General features: G+C 39.2%; 1 long non-coding RNA gene across 1 annotated transcript; it reads left to right on the forward strand.

Annotated features, from left to right (window-relative positions):
* The first annotated feature begins 1,464 nt into the window (after positions 1 to 1,464).
* Positions 1,465 to 17,132, forward strand: LOC309614974. Its single transcript, XR_014236483.1, has 2 exons — positions 1,465 to 7,878; positions 8,198 to 17,132. It is a non-coding gene; the product is annotated as an uncharacterized lncRNA (long non-coding RNA).
* The last annotated feature ends 2,872 nt before the right edge of the window (positions 17,133 to 20,004 follow it).

Consider the following 20,004-nt stretch of genomic DNA (forward strand, 5'->3'; position numbering starts at 1 on the left):
GCATCCCCTTGGGCAGACTACTCAGATGCTACAGCCCTCATGTATCTCATCAGTAAAATGAGAAAAAAAAAGAATGACCACTTTAAGGTGGCTTTGTTAGTGAAATAGAATGAAATCCATTGTTGTATGCAAAGTTGCGGTATAGAGTGGATGGCATTGGGGAAATTCGAAAGGCAATTTCTGTCATTAACTATCACTTACTATGTTAGAAAGAGAAAGTGTGAGAGTTAGACAAATCTCCGTTAAGATCCTGGATCTGCATTTGCTAGCTTTTTGATCTCAGACAACTTACTCAATTATTCTGCACCTCCATTTTCTGGTCTGAGAAATTGACATGATAAATCTCAGTTCTGAGGTTGTCATGAATTAAATGAGACCGTGAATGAAACGTCTGGCACATGGTCAGCAGCAGAGCCTAGACTCGCTTTGTTCCTCTAATGCCCTTCCTCATTTCTTCATCAGAGGCAGAGAATGAGTTGAGAATAATCATCACAGGAAAAGGTCCAGGGCAGAGCCTAACACCCAGAAAGCTTTCTTTAAAGGTAGATCTTATTACTGTGAGTCTGAGTACCAACCCTCTTCTTTCTGAAAGGGCTCCTTATCTTTATCACTTCCTCTCCCAACTAAAACAAAATTATACCCACTGCACTGATCTTCTTACCTTCTCAAAACCCAAGGAACAAATTGTTCCCCTCATCTGACTTTCCCTTACTGAAATGATCCATAGAGAACCTTCAGCCTTCATTTCTCCATCTGCCAGAGAATGTTTCAGAGACCTGGTGCAGGAGAAACACAGACCTTCCTAAGAAAATAAATGAGTTGTTTACATGTGAAAGTCTCTGGGGGAAATAATTTGCTCAACTTTGTCCCTGCAGCTGGCTCTAGGAAAAGGGACTATCTGTTTTCCAGAGCTTTCCAACACTAGCTTTACAGTTAAATGATGTTAAGATACTGACATCCTATAATTCTGGGACTCTAGGGTTCTAACTCTGTGACCATAAAGATTGAAATTTTCAGTCTACTCATCTAAAAGTTAACATGCTGAAGGTCTATGATTTGAGCTCTTATTTCTACATCTGACAAAGCTTTGGATGTTCCCATTAAATATCTAGAATCTACATATGGCACCTGACTGGCCAGAGACCCCTCTGGGCTTCCTAGCAGGTCTCTTCCCCTTCCACCCTAGAACCTAAAAATAACAAATTCCTTATAGTTCCATGTGATGTCATGCTGAATGAGTTGAACATCTATCTACACATTATTTTTTAAATTTATACTAGTTATTTATGCCTTTAGCTAAGCCAATTTTATTTGTAATATAGCATAAGAAGATAAGTGCCTGATCCTGAGATAACTAGGGTTTTAACCTGACACAAAGGCAACACCTAGTCTATTGCTGTAGACTTCCATGCCCTCCATTTTTAAAATCACAAATCTAGGATTCCATCCTCCTGGAAGTCTGCTTGGATTAACCAGAGATACTTTTCCAAACACATGAATTCTCAATTAAAATTTTTCTTTTAACGAAGCTATGATATCATAACTGTAAATCTTTTGAGTAAACGTTCTACTCTTTAACCGGTTTGTTGAGACTGCATGTTCCTAGATGGCAACATCATCGCTGCAGTCTAAATAATCGGCAAAGACAGGGGTGCAAAGCTGTGTGCAACTCAGGGTGTAGAGTCTGACAGACAGCGTACAACTTAATAAAGAAACCACTAGGTGGCGGTGTTGCCTTGCATTCTAGGGCAAGGGCAGTTCCATGCTCTTCCCATCCACCATTGTTAGGGTAAAATCAATAAAGCCCTTCCAAACAAGTGCATTAGTTTCTGTCTAAGCAGGTGAACTGATCAGTAATTTCTACCCTGATAAAGACGACATATTTTCGCAAAGGCTATGAGAAATAAAAATACCTCTCTTTGCCAACAACGTATAGGGATTTTCCCAAGAGAAATACAAATTTTTTTTCCAAAAAAAAAGTATTTTGACATGGAATTTTAATCTATTTTGTAAAATGTGGTATATGACATCAATCTCTTGGCCTTTACATTGTCATTAACTTTCATTATCTTTTTTTTGGCCACGTGGCATGGCATGCGGGATCTTAGCATGCTGGGGTTCCTAGTTCCCCGACCAGGGATGGAACCAGTGGCCCCTGCAGTGGAAGCCCGAGTCCTAACCACTGGACCGCCAGGGAAGTCCCGCTAACATTTTAAACAGGGTATTTGCTATATCTGAGTTTCAGTCTCTTTATACGTAAGGATGAGGAGTTTGGTATGTATTATTGCTAAGGTGACATCGTAATTGGAGGTGATGCACCTCTCAGGAGTAGGTCTGTAGGAACTGCAGTCAGGTTTTAGGTTCTGCCACTGCACGTCTCTTTGCCTCTGGCACTGTGCCGCAGGGGCTATGAAATATGAGGTGTGGGGAATGGTACGATGGGTCTGTCTAGGCAAAATCTACCGTGAGGAAGGGGATGCATGACTTTTTGATTTCCAGCAGCACTGTCCAACACCAATACAATGCAAGCCACATATGTAATTACGTTTTTTTCTAGTAGTTATTTTTTTTTAAGTGAAAGAGTAAAGGTAAATTAATTTTAATAATACATTCATGTAACCCAATATATCTAAAATTTATCATGTCAGCATGTAATCAACATAACAAATTTATTAATGAAGTTGCTTACATTCTTTGTCTTTTTACTAAATCCTAGACATGAGTGTGTATTTCACACTTATAGCACATTTCAATCCGGATGCTATATTTTCCTAGGGAATATGTGATCTCTACTGAGGTTTCATAAAAATTGCAGTTGCAAAAGTAGATCCATATACCCAAGTTTTTGCAAACATAATGAAATGTTTTCCAATAACTGAATATCAGATTTTTAAATTTTTAAATTAAATTAATTACAATGAAATAAAACTAAAAATTCATTTTTTCAGATGTGTGTGCTGTGTAGCAAGTGCTCAGTAACCATGAGAGTCTACAGGCTGCTGTACTTAAAATTTAAAGCATTGCACCACACTGAAAATAATCTCCGTGGATCTTACTATAAATACCGGAGACACTCATTCTATAAACTCCTAAGGAATTTCCTGAACTGAGAACAGCTGTATCACTGGCGTAACTCATCTCCCCAGCTTGACTGGACATCTTTTGAAAGAAGGTACATTATATTTATTAATTTTTAAAATTCTAGCACAGTATTTGTCACACTTCAGAAATTTGATAAATATGTGTTGATTTAAATTGAATAATGAATCTCTTTACAGGTAGAATATGTTCTGTGAAAATTAATGAAATTCATTAATTTTTATTACGATGTTCCTGGCATTTGTCAAAGATGACTGCTTGTTGATTGGTATCCAGCTAACCTCTCCTTACGACCCCAAAAGTCTCAATTTAAATGAAGTTCACAGAAATGGCCACCATCAGATCATCTGACTGAGAGACATAAAAAAAGAAAAGAAATTTGCATTTTATTACATTTATATTCTTCCCCTGACGATTATCGAACTTTGCAAATCTCAACCTCATTACCTTTGGATAGGAGCCAACTGTCTTCAAGGAAAGAGTACTAAAAATTAATGATGGTGAATTGCAGGGAAAAAAAGTATTGGAAAGGAGACATATGGTTAATGATGACATATTACTGCAGAAAAATGCAGGAGTTTGAACAAGTGCTGTTGACAGGAATTGGACAGGGGATGCTGTTAGCTCAAGTGGGCAGAGTCGGGAACCTCACAGGTCTTCTCGAAGCTGCTTTGTGAAACTGATCATATTTGATATGCACCATTACTTCCTGCTTGGTGAGGTTCAGCATGTAATGGGACCGTGTCTCAAAGAAAGAACTGCAGGGGGAGGCGTCTTTCTCTATTTCCTTTAAATTGAATCTAGCTGCGTCTGAGTTTAGCACAAACATACGGAACATTTGAACACCCATACACCAGCTCACCATCTTGGGTGCTGAGATGGCTGCATTATTAAATGTCTTGCCCAGAATAACAAAATAGTTCTTACTGTAGTCAGGAAATAATGGAATCTGAATGAAAGGCATTTTCTCTTTTCCAGCATAGAAAGGGTGTCCATCTCAATGTTATCAAAGGAATGTTCCCTCAGCATGCTGTATTCAGATGCTTTGTTTTCTGGAGTGGATAAAGGGCATTTGGAGTTTATTTTGAGAGAAAACGATGGGAGATATAAAGTTTAGTACAAGCATCTGGAATTTGTAAATACACCCACACCCACTTTACATTGTCTATCTTGAATTCCCATAAATCTTAAGGGAGTGACTTCCTCGTGATCCTTTAATGTTAATGGGATTTCATTTATCCAAACCAAATAAGAGGTTTATCCAACTTCTTATTTGGTTTGGATAAATGAAATAATCTTTAATAATCTAAAAAGAGATTACTAAAATTAAAGCGGGATTAGGGAAATAGATTGCAGAAACAGCCTTGATCCTGCCCAAATCCACAGTCAATCGTACCTGCAAGCTCATTAAAGCAGGAGCATAAGGCAGGAAAAATAATCAATATATCAAAGAACATTTTATTGTTAGCCAGGCTTGGCAATCAAACACTGAAACAAAGATTTGAGCCTCAAAGCTGACCATTCTCTTTTTAGAATCTTTTTAGAACTAGGTCTTGTCAGCTCAAACTCAGGAAGTGGGAGTAGAAGAAGAAACACACACACACACACCTATAAGTGGAGCATTTAATACACAGTGACCCCTGCCTCTTGGAGATATGGCCCAATCCGTGTTGAGATATGACCAATCCAGACATCTTGGGGAAAAGTAGATAAGAGAGGAATTCCTTCCTGTGCATTTTCACACAGTTGATGAAAGAAACCATCTTTATTTAAAACACACTTGAAATTGCCAAGATTTAGAATGGAAAGGAGAATTTTCAAGGCCTCAGCAACCCTGCATGTGACCCCAGTCTCAGCTGTCTTCCTGCAATTGGGTTGAAGAGAGTGGTTTAACACTTTGATTCTTGCTGTCCCTGTTCTGGCCCCCAGGGGTCGCTCTTCCTTCCTCATTTTTCCAGCCCAATCATGCCCTCATACATTTTCTCTTTTATACTTAGCAGCGCTGAGATGGACTGCACACTCTACCATTCTTTAATAAGTAGCAAAGCCCAAAATAAGCAAAATAAACAAAGATAGTACACAAAATATGAAAAAAACATATGGCCCAGTTCTATCTGAAATAAACGTTCCTGCTCATCCAGGCTATGTCCATGGAATTCCTACCTGACCTGTCACAGCACAGATGAACTCTTTTGTTACCTTCTTTGTGAAGGATGAATTTCTTCCCGAGAGCACTTGTTTTAGCTAAATTACAGACCATTTTGTAGCCTCACTTGCTGTAGAATCACTTATGAGGCTGTCTTCCTTCCTTGCCTGATGTTGAACTCAATGCTAGGCTGTGTCTTGCCCTACAGCAGTGTTATGCAGAGAAACAAACAAACACATAACTTAAAAAATACACGTAAAACACACTCTTCAAATTGAAGTCTACAACTTATTAGATATGTGACTTTAGACTCATTTTATTCATCTTTATAATGGAAGTAACCATAATATCAACGTCATCATTCTTGAAAAGGGTTGAATGAATCTCAGTTTTCCTGGACCTAAAAAATAGTAAGTTATTACTCATGTTTGTTAATTGACTAAACTACTGAATGAATGAAAAATTCATGTGAATGTCCACAACTACCTATAAACATCATGCAGGTGTGTATTTATTTTATTTTTTACAAATTTTGAGATAATTTAGATTCACATGCAGTTGTAACAAACAATCTGGAGAGATCCGTTATATGTACCCTTTATCCAGTTTCCCCAACTGTAACATCTGTGTAGTGATTTTAAGAATCTAAGTATTCCCCTACTCTAGCCTGATAGCAGGGGCTCAAGCTCAGTGAAATTTGAATTGGAATGGCATGAGCTAGGATTCAGAGGGAAAAATCTTGGCTCTGGCATCTTTATAACTGCTCCTCACCAACTGAGCAATGAAACTTCTGAAGGAAAAAAGGACGAACATGTTCCTAAGACCGTCTTGCTTCTCTCCATCACCTGCAAGCTCTGGCTGCACCACCTAAGCCATCTCATGATTTGTATCTAGGACTTGGGTTGACCAGTTGCCCCAGTAGCACTGGGATGAGTATGATGTTTCTGCTCCGAGGAATTTGGCAAAGTGTCATTCAGGCTGCAGTGGCAAAAGGAATGTTATTCTCCATCCCTGAGGAGAGTTGGATGCCACAATCACAGCTGGAAAGCTGGGCACAGCTTGTGGGCAAGTAGTCGAAGCTCACAGTCTGCCCTGCTAGAGCCTTGCCAGAGATAAGGCAGCTTGAACTAAAGGAAAACAGAGCAGCACAGGAACACTGAGTGTTTATATTGATAAGTAATATATACACAGTGGTTCACATTTAGGTTTGTTTTATTCAAGCAAAGTGCCAGTTCTAGTGGATTGAGTGGCCCCAAAGAACTCAACTCCTCAAAGCACCACGCAGTCCTTCATTCATGGATTTTCTTCCCACTTCTCAATGCTACTGGAAAGGCTTTACTCTACTTTAAAAATACACTGAATCGTGAATAAGTGAATTCCACTTGGAAAGCCTTTCTTCATGGCATTTTCTCCACACCCTGACCCTCTCTCTGAGCTGCCAGATACCTTGCACTTAAACCTCATAATATTGTAGTTGTTTACATATACGTTTCCCTCTATTCTACCAGCAGCTCTTTAAGGACATGGACCATTTAGTATACAAATTTTTACTTGCAGAACTTGGTGATATCCAGCACTTAGTAGGTGATCAATTAATGTTTGTTGATATAAAGAAACGAAATTATGAAATTCTTATTCTACTGCTTTCTTATTATTTTATTCTTTAAATTGAAGTATAGTTGATTTACAATGTTATGTTAATTTCAGGTATACAGCACAGTGATTCAGTTATACATATATATGTATTTTTTTTCAGATTCTCTTCCCTTATAGGTTATTACAAAATACTGAGTATAGTTCCCTGTGCTATACAGTAGGTCCTTGTTGGGTATCTATTTTATATATAGTATTGTTGAACTAGATAATATGGTCTCTATTCTTAATGGAATATGTGGTGAATTTACAAGAAAAGGTAACATTTAAATTAATGCAATTAAATCCACAACTTACGACAGTCATGCCTCTTGCTAGTCTTATGAAAACAGAAAGTGTCATTTGCTAAAATTGGCATTCCTAACCTGAATGGTTTGTTTGATGAGACTGAGAGTCTGCAGTTTGCAGAAAGGGTTGTATACCAGTGCTGGACTTGCTTGATTTCACACGGCCTTTCCCCATTTGCAAACTCCTGACATTTGAGCTTGACATCCCACACCTGGTCAATGGACGTTGCCATGAAAGTTGAGAAAGCTGAAAAAGAGATGCTGGTTACTTCTATAAATATTTCCTCTATAATTATTTGAGTTGATGGACTTTATTAGCTCATCTCATTTGGACGCAAACTTTAATTTCTGCAAATTGACTTGCAGTTCAGGGCTTGTTTCGCTTATTTCATTACAACATGGGCAAGTGTTAACTCTTACTTTTCCAAGGGGTTATGTGTGTCTTATTACAGAACACTGCTGACTCAGGTGAGAGGTGTCTCCATTTTCTAGATAAAATTACTGAGGCTTATTGATTTGTTCAGATAAAGGATCTGAACTTAGATCTTCCAGCTCCAAATACACAGCTCAGCTCTATTTATCCAAAGCTTCTTCACACGTCTACAAATGCAAGTTAAGTGGGGAAGAGTGCCAGCATTTCAGCCTAATTCTGGGAGCTGGGGTGGGAGAGGGGAGGAAAAGAGGAAATAAAAGGCAGTGACGGGCTTCCCTGGTGGTGCAGTGGTTGAGAGTCTGCCTGCCAATGCAGGGGACACGGGTTCGAGCCCTGGTCTGGGAAGATCCCACATGCCGCGGAGCGACTAGGCCCGTGAGCCACAACTACTGAGCCTGCGCGTCTGGAGCCTGTGCTCCGCAACAAGAGAGGCCGCGATAGTGAGAGGCCTGCGCACCGCGATGAAGAGTGGCTCCCGCTTGCCACAACTAGAGAAAGCCCTCGCACAGAAACGAAGACCCAACACAGCCAAAAATAAATAAATAAATAATTCTTAAAAAAAAAAAAAAAAAAAAAAAGGCAATGACTTTTTGGAAGCAGAAACCCCTTCAGATTAATTTATGATAGAAGGTGCTTATCAAGCAAAGTCTCCAGAATGCTCAAGGCTCTCAGAGTGTCATGCCCCATTTAAGACATCATTGAAAGAAACAGTCAGTGACAAGTATAGCACTGGGGACTCTTTGGGAGCGATTTATATGCCTAAAAGATGGGGTCGGCTTTCTTCATCTGATGTTGCTTTTTGCTTCCTTTCCCATCAAGATAAGATGACAAACATGAAAGGCATCAGGATGTAGGGGACCTACGTTTTTTACCTGTTCTGGGCAGTATTAGTATCTACTGTCACTACTCATTGGTGACTGTTCACAATAGAATGTAAATTAATTAAAACTAACTAAAATGAAAAATTCTGTTCCTCAGCTGCACTAGCCACATTATAGGGGCTCAATAGAGAAATGTTTTACGTGAACGTTTTCATCATCACAAAAAGTTCTACTAAGCAGGGCTGTTCCAGACACAACACCATTAGTTACTATGTATAAAATCCTGGGCACAGTACTTACCAAGCATTCAATTCTACATTTGTAAAATCTCTTATTCCACCCCCCCGCACCAAAAAAATACATGAGCAATAAACTCTCATTAGATTTGGAGATTCTGGGGATATAAATCTAGTTTTATTTAGGTTGCTGTCTTCAGAGGCCCATACAGGCATGACATACACTAGCTACCCTATATGTGCTTGCTAAAAGAATAAGCAAATGTATGGCTATTTTTGTTTTCCTATTAGTGCTAGGATTTGTCATATTTCTCCAGCCACTTCTATTCATTTATGAGGAAATCTATCCAACTGCTAAGAAAAGGGACAAAAAAGATTTAACCGTGCATTAGGCTCATCCATTTATTATTTAATTTTATTTCCTTCAATAAGTCTACAGAAGAAAATAGTATCATATTAGGAGATTTGCCCAGAAATAACTAGTAAATGGAAGTATCAAGAGTCACAGTCAGGTTTATCAAAAAGGAAACTCATGTGTGTCCTATCACCCCAGTTTTCTTCTACAAGTTAACATACCATTCTAGGAGGACCAAGAATAATATGTTCTTATTTAGAATTACAACAGGTTACTTGCAGTGTTTAACATTTATATAGTGCTTCTATTTCTGGAAATAAAGTTGTCCCTTGACCTTAGGGATAACACACTATCCTCATGTTCTTCAAATCTTTCTAATTGTCTCCTTTCAAGTTTTCTTTCATGGGTTCATCTTCCACTGATCCAGACTCAAATGTAGGAACTCATCAGAGGTCTTTCCTTACCTTCCTTGTCATCTCCAACCATAGCTTCCAGGCTGATTACCAAAATCCATATGAATAATCCTTTATTAACAATATAGACGATGATTTCATGAGTTTGGTTTCTCATCTCCTCCACCTTTTCACCTTTCCTCAAACTTTTCCTCATTGTTTTCTAGGTTCATACTTAGAATTTACTACTAAAATATTCCCTCTTTATAATCAGATTATGACATTCTTCTGTCTAATACCCTTTAGTAAATTCTCATTGCACTCATGATAAAGTTCCAATGCTCCACCATCCTGAATGAGGACCCATTTAAATGATACCAGTCTTCTCGTCCACTTCATCCACATCTTGCCCTTGCTGGTGCTCGTCCCTGGAATGCTACTGTCACTCACAGCTCTTTGCATTTCAGGTGCCTTCATAGCCTTCCACTCTTGGCATTAAATATTTATATAAAGTCTGTCTCCTAATTATCATGCCTCAGGACACAGCTTATTTTATAGTTCTTTTCCCCAATTTGTATCTATTTAATTCATGTGTTTATTAGTTACTGGTGCTTTGTCCTTTGCCCTACTAGAATGTAAACTCCAGACTGGCATCTTTGTTGTTTAACTTGCTCTCCGTCATCACCTCAGCACCTTGCACAGAGTAGGCGTTGAATAAATACTGATGAAAGCATTATTTGGATATATTTTTAGAAGCTTTTTTTGTACTATGAGGAGTCATGTCTATTATTTATTGGATGACTTTACATCCAATCACAAGTGTTTTCCATTAGGTAATCAAAACATCTTTGATACAAATAAATCAGGAAGAGATCTTTGATGTCATTAAGATGGTTTTATTGCCAGGGAGCCCAAGGATGCCAAAATCTATCTCTGCCAATCACTTACTCTTCCCCAGAGGTTTTAAAAACAGATGCACATATAAACCACAATAGAAAAGAAAAGGTGTAATAATTAGCTGCTTCCTGGCTTTATTCATACAATCCCAGGGCAAAATTTGGTAATCTGGACCAGAACACCAAGTCTGGAAAAGTAGTCACTCCTCTAATCCTATTCTACTCATCTAAGCATTAAAAATGTGCCATATGGAGGGTCAGGTGACTGAAAAAAAGGAAGGGGAGCAGAGGACAGGGAGGGGGGTAGAGAGTCCTCCTCCTTTGCTATTGTAGACCCTGACACTTCAGCATGTAACTGGGAGAAGACAGAAACCATGTCCAAACTCAGGACCTTTAAATGACTCTGACCCCATCCACTCTACAACACAGATCAGGTGGCACGGAATTCTTTTTCCTGTGCTGACAAGAAGGAAAAGCAGAAGTGAGAAACATTAAGAACATCTGCTTCCCTGTAATCTGCTCTCTGAATGGTCTTTGCAGGCATGAAATTTTATATTTTCAGGTAAAGATGTCAGCGACTGTTAGGTTGGGGGATGGGACATTTTGGATGGGATGGATAAAGAGGTCCTCTCTGACAAGGTGATGTTTGAGCAGACACCTCACTGAAGTGATGGAGGAGACTATGTGAACTTTGGAGGAGAGAGAACTCCAGGCAGATCCTCCAGGACCAGGAGCAAGGGCCTTAAGTTGCAGGTTGCTAGATGTTGCAGGAGGAGTAGGAAGGGCAGTGTTGCCAGAGCAGAGAAAACGAGGCTGGAGCGGTAAAGGAGGAGGTCCAATAATAACCAAACAACAGAGTAAACAAGAATTTAGGGACTTCTTTTTTTTATAAATTTATTTGTTTATTTATATATTTATTATTTTTTGGCTGCGTTGGGTCTTCATTGTCGTGCGCAGGCTTCTCATTACGGTGGCTTCACTTGTTGCGGAGCACGGGCTCTAGGCGCGAGGGCTTCAGTAGTTGTGGCATGTGGGCTCAGTAGTTCTGGCTCGCAGGCTCTAGAGCACAGGCTCAGTAGTTGTGGAGCACGGGCTTAGTTGCTCCGCGGCATGTGGGATCTTCCCGGACCAGGGCTCAAACCCGTGTCCCCTGCATTGGCAGGCAGAGTCGTAACCACTGAGCCCCCAGGGAAGCCCATGAATTTAGGGACTTTGAGTTTCCTTTTGAGTGAGACAGGAAACCATAAGTCATACGGAGCAGAAGAATAATTGATTAAGCATCCATTTTTTAATCAAAAGTAAAAGAAATGAGACCATGAAGTTAAGCGAGTAGACCGAGTGAATTCGGTCAGTAAGGGTGGGACCAGCGTTTGAACTCAGGTCCTCTGGAAGTGCAAACAGTACCATTCCAATGGCTGCTTCTCATAGAACCAAGTAGCTTGAATCAAGGCAGCACGTTGGAAATGCAATAAGCAGGGAAAAGTCAAGCTCGGCAAAGCAGAGGAGCCACTGGATACAACAGAGCTTATGATGTCATGTTTGTGGTTTTAGAATTTGTTTTTAATTGTGTGGGTACCCTATCCCTTAGAAGATAAATAGATGTAAGAAGTGTCCTTTAGGGTCATTTTGGGGGGGGGATGGTAAAGAAACACTTAATGACTACATTTATCCTCTGACTCCCTTCGGGCCTGAAATGGCCCAATTTCACTCCCCCTGGCTGACTTCTGTCCTGACTGCACAGGAGAGAGGACAAATCAGGGCCACTTACTTTGTCAGTCAGGTTGCAGGACTGCTAGCCATGTCCAAAATATTTGTCTTTGCTGTGAGTAGCTATTTCATGGCTTCACTAGCTGAAGATCTGATTTAATTTTACAGTCTTGAGAATACAAAATAAATAAGACTAAAAGCCACCACGTCAGATACATCTTTCAAGGGTTCTGCCAAAATCTGTCAACCTGAACCTCTAAATAACCAGTGACAAATGTGGTGTTGACATATTTTTTCTTTTCCCAGTGCATAATTAACAGCAAATGTCAGGGAAGGCTGGTGAAATAATTTCAAACAAATAAAAACCTACTTCCCACTCATTTCAAGCATCCATAGCCCTCTCCACTATAGACACACTTATGAAACAAAGCAAAGTCTTTGCAAAATTATCAGAAGACAGGGTGCCTTCTAGGTTTGGTGGAATTCTTTCTCTCTTAACATTGTCATAGTGAAAATACATAGAGAGTAACAGTGTGGAGAGGTAGCTCAATGAAGGGCGTGTGTTAATTCTATGGCAGTGGGGGCAGTGTGGTGTGAAATGAGCAGGTCCTTTTTAGCCAAATACACGCAAGTTCAAATCTTCATAAAAACACCTTCTCCTACTGTGACCTTGAGCTCTTGAATTCATGTCTCAGTTTTCTAACTTCTTAAACAGGAGTAATAACCCCTCGTTTGCAAGGCTGTTGGAAGTTTGAGATAACGTGTGCTTACTTTGTGAGGGTCAGAACAAGTGACAGTGACAGATTCTCCAGGAGTAAGTGGATAGATTGATGAGCGAAGATGCATGGTACATCCCATCACACCTTGCACACAGTAGGTACCCACAAATTGTGCTTCCTCCCCTTCATTTTGCATTGAACACCTCTCCTTTGATAAATATTTTTGTATATATTTACTCCACGTTGTGGGGAGAACTGTGGAGTGAATGACAAGTTAATGAAATTTTCTGGGGTTATTCTTCATCTCTCAAATGGAAACTTTAGAAACTGCTACAGAGGATGCTTTGTATATTAAACACAATTTTAGTTAGACCATTATACTATCCAGCTAAGAGTAAGTACTCAGTAAATGTAAATTATATTTGAGTTATCCGAGATTCATGGTGTTTTTTATTTTTGATCACCAAATTTAAAGTTTGTTCCTCCTAATATTTAAAAAAAAAAAGCTTTTCTCTGAGTACCACTAAGTACCTTTAATAGCAGAAAAATTGTAAAAATACAGTTCACCTTGGTAGAGATTTATTAACTAATTTTACATCTACTCTTAAATCACATAGTTTGCACAAACTTCATATCAAAAGAGAATTAGCAATAAAGACTGACATGGAAATCATTATGCTTACTTCCTGATGGGAGATCTATAAAAACCTATGACTATTCCTTGCCCTAAAGATTTTTTTAAAAACATATTTTTTAATTAAAAAAGATGATTTTAAGGTTTATTTCCACAGCTGCCTTCCTGATGAAAATAGAGTAATTTTGCATCCAGATGAAATGTCATATTTTTAGAGTGGTACTTATCAGTATATTTGTCAATTAATGTTTTTAAATTGGTTCAGCTATAAACAAACTAGACCAGACATAACCATTTTTACTTGGTATCATGAAAAAATCATCTTAAAGTGTTTTTAATTTTCATTTGCAATTTTTAAAATTTTTTATTTTATATTGGCATATAGACGATTAACAATGTTGTGATCGTTTCAGCTGCACAGCAAAGTGACTCAGCCATACATATGCATGTATCCATTCTCCCCCAAACTCCCCTCCCATCCAGGCTGCCACATAACATTGAGCAGAGTTCCCTGTGCTATACAGTAGGTCCTTGTTGGTTATCCATCTTATTTTATTTTTTTTAAAGATTTTTTTTTTGATGTGGCCTATTTTTAAAGTCTTTATTGAATTTGTTACAATACTGCTTCTGTTTTATGTTTTGGTTTTTGGCCGTGAGACATGCGGGATCTTAGCTCCCCAACCAGGGATTGAACTTGCACCCCCTGCATTGGAAGGCGAAGTCTTAACCACTGAACAGCCAGGGAAGTCTCAGGTTATCCATTTTAAATATAGCAGTGTGTACATCTCTATCCCAAACTCCCTAACTATCCCTTCCCCCCACCCTTCTCCCCAGTAACCATAAATTCATTCTCTAAGTCTGTGAGTCTGTTTCTGTTTTGTAATTAAGTTCATTTGTATCATTTCTTTTTAGATTCTGTATATGAGGGATATGATACAATATTTCCCTTTCTCTGTCTGACTTATTTCACTCAGTATGACAATTTCTAGGTCCATCCATGTTGCTGCAAATGGCATTATTTCATTCTTTTTAATGGCTGAGTAATATACCATTGTATATGTGTGCCACATCTTTATCCATTCTTCTGGTGATGGACATTTAGGTTGCTTCCATGTCTTGGCTATTGTAAACAGTGCTTCAATGAACATTGGGGTGCATGTATCCTTTTGGACCATGTTTTTCTCTGGATATATGGCCAGGAGTAGGATTGTAGGGACATATGGTAGCTCTCTCTTTAGTCTTTTAAGGAACTGCCATACTTTTCTCCCTAGTGGCTGCACCAATTTACATTCCCACCAACAGTGTAGGAGGGTTCCCTCTCTCCACACCCTCTCCAGCATTTGTTGTTTGTGGATTTTTTGATGATAGTCATTTTGACTGGTGATATCTCATTGTAGTTTTGATTTGCATTTCTCTAATAATTAGTGATGTTGAACATCTTTTCATGTGCCACTTGGCCATTTGTATGTCTTCTTTGGAGAAATGTCTATTTAGGTCTTCTGCCCATTTTTTGATTGGGTTGTTTGTTTTGATGATATTAAGCCTCATGAGCTGTTCGTAAATTTTGGAGACTAATCCCTTGTCAGTCACATCGTTTGCAAATATTTTCTCCCTATCTGTGGGTTGTCTTTTCATTTGTTTATGGTTTCCTTTGCGGTGCAAAAGCTTTTGAGTTTAATTAGATCTCAGTTGTTTATTTTTGTTCTTATTTCCATTATTATGGGAGATGGATCGAAAAAGATATTGCTGCGATTTATGTCAGAGAATGTTCTGACTATGTTTTCCTCTAGGAATTTTATAGTGCCCGGTCTCACATTTTGGTCTTTAAGCCATTTTGAGTTTGTTTTGTGTATCGTGTTAAAGAATGCTCTAATTTCATTTTTTTACATGTAGCTGTCCAGTTTTCCCAGCACCATTTGTTGAAGAGACTGTCTTTCCACAATTGTGTAGTCTTGCCTCCTTTGTTGTAGATTAATTGACCGTAGGTGGGTGGGTTTATTTCTGGGCTTTCTATCCCTGTTCCACTGGTCTATATTTCTATTTTTGTGTGCAATTTTGTTATATTTTTTACATACTTCTAAGTTTAAGGTTCTTTTACAAATGTACCCCTTTACAGCAGAAGATAGCCAACTATGGACTGCTGTCTATTTCTGTGTGGCCCTCAAAGGTAAGAATGCTTCTTACACATTTAAATGATTTTTAAAAATCAAAAGAAGAGCAATTTTTTGTGATAGGTGAAAATTACACAAAATTCAAATTTCAGTGTCCATAAAGTCTTATTGAACACAGCCATGCTCATTTGTTTACAAAGTATCTATCACTACTTTCTTGCTACGTGGTGAAGCCAAGCAAGTAGTTGTGGTAGAAATTGTATGGCCTGCAAAATCTAAATTATTTTTTATCTGGCCTTAACAGAAAAAGTTTGCCAATCTCTGCTCTACAATTTATTAAAAGTTTTCCATATATTCAAACATAAAGATTGAACCAATTTGACAGCTGAGGCCCAGAGAGTTTGTGCCTTATCTAAAGGCACATCCCTACTCAGAGAGGTAGTTTGCACTGGAAAGTAGATTTTCTTGTCAAGGGATTTGGTAAATAGAGATGTGAAGAAGTGATTGTATCATTATATTAAAAATGCTTTATAAATTGCATGGGGAATTTATGAAAATTCAAACTTGTTAACTATGAATTTATCTGTGAATGTCTAGAGACTGCTATGCTTGGCAAAAGAATTCCTTCCCAATTCAAATCAAATTTGTTTTCTTCTTTGTGGGTTAAACATTTATGAGCTACATTTATTGGATCCTGAATAGTATTTTCATTTGCTGATACAAATAATTTGCTGGCCAAGGGCTCCATCTGACTGATGCATGGTCCTCTTTCCTTACAATCCAACCCTTCAGGCTTATTATGTCCACCCCTTTTTTCCTGGCATCCAGAAAGTTTGATTGTCTCAAAAAAGTGAGGGTGCTCAGGGCACAAGAACAGTTTCAGATTCAAAAAGCTAATGAAGTTTACAAAACTCTGACCTAAAATAGGACAGTCAGGTGGATTTTCATCAGGTCACTCAGATTATCTTTTTCATTAAAAATCTAATTTTTTTTTTCTGCTACAGTGAGACTGGACATTTGATGGAGCTATTTTTCTTAGTGATTCTCCAGAAAAAACAAGGAAAATAGGCATTCTGCTTTTTTTCTTTCTGATATAATGGCACACCAAAAAAAGCCTGTCACAGAATTTGGTTGGTTTTTCCATATCATTTTGCAAACAAGTAGGACCTTATGGGACCTTCCCAGGACAGACCTCTCCCCCATATTCTCTGCTCTAGCTCCTCTCAGAAGTACCTGGATAATAGCATCTGATGCACATTTCCTGGGTTGTTTTACAGATGTGAAACCCCCCCACCAGAAGGAAGATATTAACTACTTGACGACCATGAGCACACAGCCCCCAGGCCTCCTGGAGCCTAAGGATTGATAATGTTAATCTCTGTGACACCACCCTGTTACCTCACCATCAACCAATCAAAGAATTGTGCATGAGATGATCACATACCCTGGGATGCCCCTCTCTCAGCTTGCCTTTAAAAACGCTTGGCTGAAACCTATCAGGGACTTCAGGTGTTTTGAGCACTAGCTGCCCTGGACTCCTTGCTTGGTGCCTGCAATAAGCACTGCACATTCCTTCACCACAACCGGCTGTCAGTAGTTTGGCTTTACTGCACAGGGGAGTGGACCCAAGTTTTGTTTGGTAACAGTTTCAGGGCAAGATAAGATATATGAATATGGAAGGAGGCTAATTATGGGCACAGTGACAGAGTCTGACAACCTGATACCCTGGGTCTCCAGCCTGTGAGCCCATCTTGCAGATTTGGTTCACATATCTTCTTGGTTCTGTGTCTCTGAAGAACCCTGCCTAATATGGATTCTTAACTCTTTATGAATAAGGAACTTCTTTGTCCTGAACATTGTAACATTATCTGGTCTAAGGCTGTGCCTGGAGTGTAAATAAGTGCTTGGTGGGGATGAGTGTTTGTAGAACTTAAAGGAAGAATAGCAATGTTGTTAAGTGGAAAGAGTCCTGGCTTTCCATTCAGGGACCATTTCTTTGCTATTCAGTTGGCATTGAGAATTTCAGGCTGAATCATAGAAACAATGTAATAGGCATGCCTGAAGGAGGCAAAGTGGGAGAGTTCATTCTTTGGTTAGTGGTTTCTGGAGAACTTCCATATCCTTTAGTGGTTGGGACCATTATCTTATTTAGGATTTCCAAAATTATAGTGACACACCAAGAGAGACTTCTATGAGGTTACATTGTATTCTATCAAGGTAACACACTGGAAGAAGATAAAAGTAGATAAGGGATAAATACACTCCCATACTCAAACAATCCTGTGGTTGCAATGTCTATAGATTCAAGATTCATGACAAGTGGAACCAGGAAAAAGATCTTTGCAAGCAGGTGTGCAAAGGTCATCTGGACATAGGTGTTTGTTATCATTTCTAGCATATAATGGGTTGTTCCTGATACCAGTGCTCCAGCATGAGGCTGAGTCTCAAAGACAGAGCCAACTAAATGGACTGGAGTAACCAGTTGAATGTGACTGGTGAGGATGGTGTATCTCCAATGGGTATGACCTGCTGAGTGAGCACTCTGGCAACAGGAGTGGCTGGGTTGAGATATTAGCTACAGTGAGGCCCATAATATCCCCTTAGTTCTACATGAGGAGGTTAGTTTAAGTTAACATAGGACCCAATCAATGCACTAGGACTCTTGTCCTGGGATGACCAGCCCCCTAGGCAGGGATCTTGGGAGGCACTGCAGTATATTAGAACCCCAGTCACGTACATTGGGATGCAGGACAGAACTTGTGACTTAGTGGAGAATTAGACTTCAATTTGTGATTCAAAGCAGAGACTAAATCATGTAATCAAGGGCAAATCTAGGATTGATAGGAGGAGAATGCTGCTCTGGAGCATGTGGGCATCCAAGATTTTACCACGGGCAAATATAGTCTGAAATAGGTAGAATAATACCAGGTTTTATACTGATATATCACAAAGATTAGTTTGAAAGGCTTATAGACCAGGCGAGGTCGAGTCCTAATGGATGAAGACCTTCATTCCTGGCAGTTTTATTAGACTCTGGCTAACTGAGGCCAGTTGCAGAAGTGATGACCAAATAGCCTAGAGAACTCATGTATTGTGCACAATTGCATCCATGCATTCTCTCCTGGGAAATCTTCAACAGAGATTTGGGTCCCTCGTGGATAAAGGTGTAACATCACACAAATTTTACTATTATCGATTGATATGATTCACTGAGTTGGATATATATTTTTTTCTCTGTGTCTCTGTAAGGCAGAGGAACAAGAATACAGTCTAGAGAATCAGAATCCTGGCTGACCTCCCAATCAATACCTATCTACAGTGGCAGTTCAATCTTTTCCAGACAAGAAATAAAAATAAAACTTAAAATTTAGATTCCATTTGTTCAGTGCTATTTGTGTGTGTCTGTCCTTTTGTTTCTTTGGTTCAGGGATTTATCAAATCTTAATTTGGCAACATAACTTCTATCATCCTTCCTGCATACTGTTTTTCTGGGGAGACTATAAATTCTTTCAAATTAAATCATCATTGAAACTAACACAACATTGTAAATCAACTATACTCTAATATAAAGTAAAAATTAAATCATCTTGCTTCTATAGAATCACAGAGCTAGACAGTGGTCTTAAAATCCACAATATCTAACGCCTCTCTTTTGAAGATGTGAAAACCCAGGGAACCCTAAGGGAAAAGATGTACATCAGATGCAAATTTCAAAGTGCTCTGAAAGGAAGTCAAAGGAGAGAGAGACGGGGTGGCCTGGGTTTAGGACAATCAGCCACATGCCAGCCTCCGAGTGATCTCAAAGCTCCCACATGATTTCCTTCACCAGTGAGAGAGAGAAACACAAGGCCAAGCTTCTGGGGTGATGGGGCTTCTGACATGCCTAGAAAAAAGTTTAAAACCTTTTGCCCCTTATGGCATATTGTGTAGAATCCTGGTGTCAAGGCCTCTTTCCCAAAAGGCTGATGTAGTAGGAGGGCTGAAGCCTTCTTCCATTTGGGAGATGTAGCTTCTTCACCGTTGTAAGTCAAAGCAGGAACTGATGGATTTGGGGAAAAGGGAAATGGAAGTAAAGATTTTGGTCTATTTCTAGTGCAGGCCAAATAAATGCCCATGGTTCATACATGGTTCAGATGATCCCACTTGATTCAGGCTTGATGGTGAAACATGAGTTGAAAACTCATAGTTTTCAACTGACTACGTCTGTTCCAGCCTTTGCAAAGTCTACATCTAACTCTGTAAGCCAGGCTAGTGGCTGTGACTATGTTGAGTGGATGGCAGGTCATCACCAACAAATCCCTTCCTTCTGAGATTCTCCCTGACCTTCGCTGACCTGCTTACACACTCATAGACACTCTCATCCCTGCCCCTCCCTCCTGCTGGGATTCTAGATCCCTAAGTCCCTTAGCGAATATTTGCATCCTCTCATCCTAGCTCGTCATTTAGAGGGTAACACATTGTACTATTGTGATTTACAGTAAGAAATAGGTATGTGGTCTATGTCTTTGTTTCTAG

Source organism: Balaenoptera borealis (assembly GCF_965194805.1).
Source record: "Balaenoptera borealis genome assembly, chromosome: 17".
Taxonomy (NCBI): domain Eukaryota; kingdom Metazoa; phylum Chordata; class Mammalia; order Artiodactyla; family Balaenopteridae; genus Balaenoptera; species Balaenoptera borealis.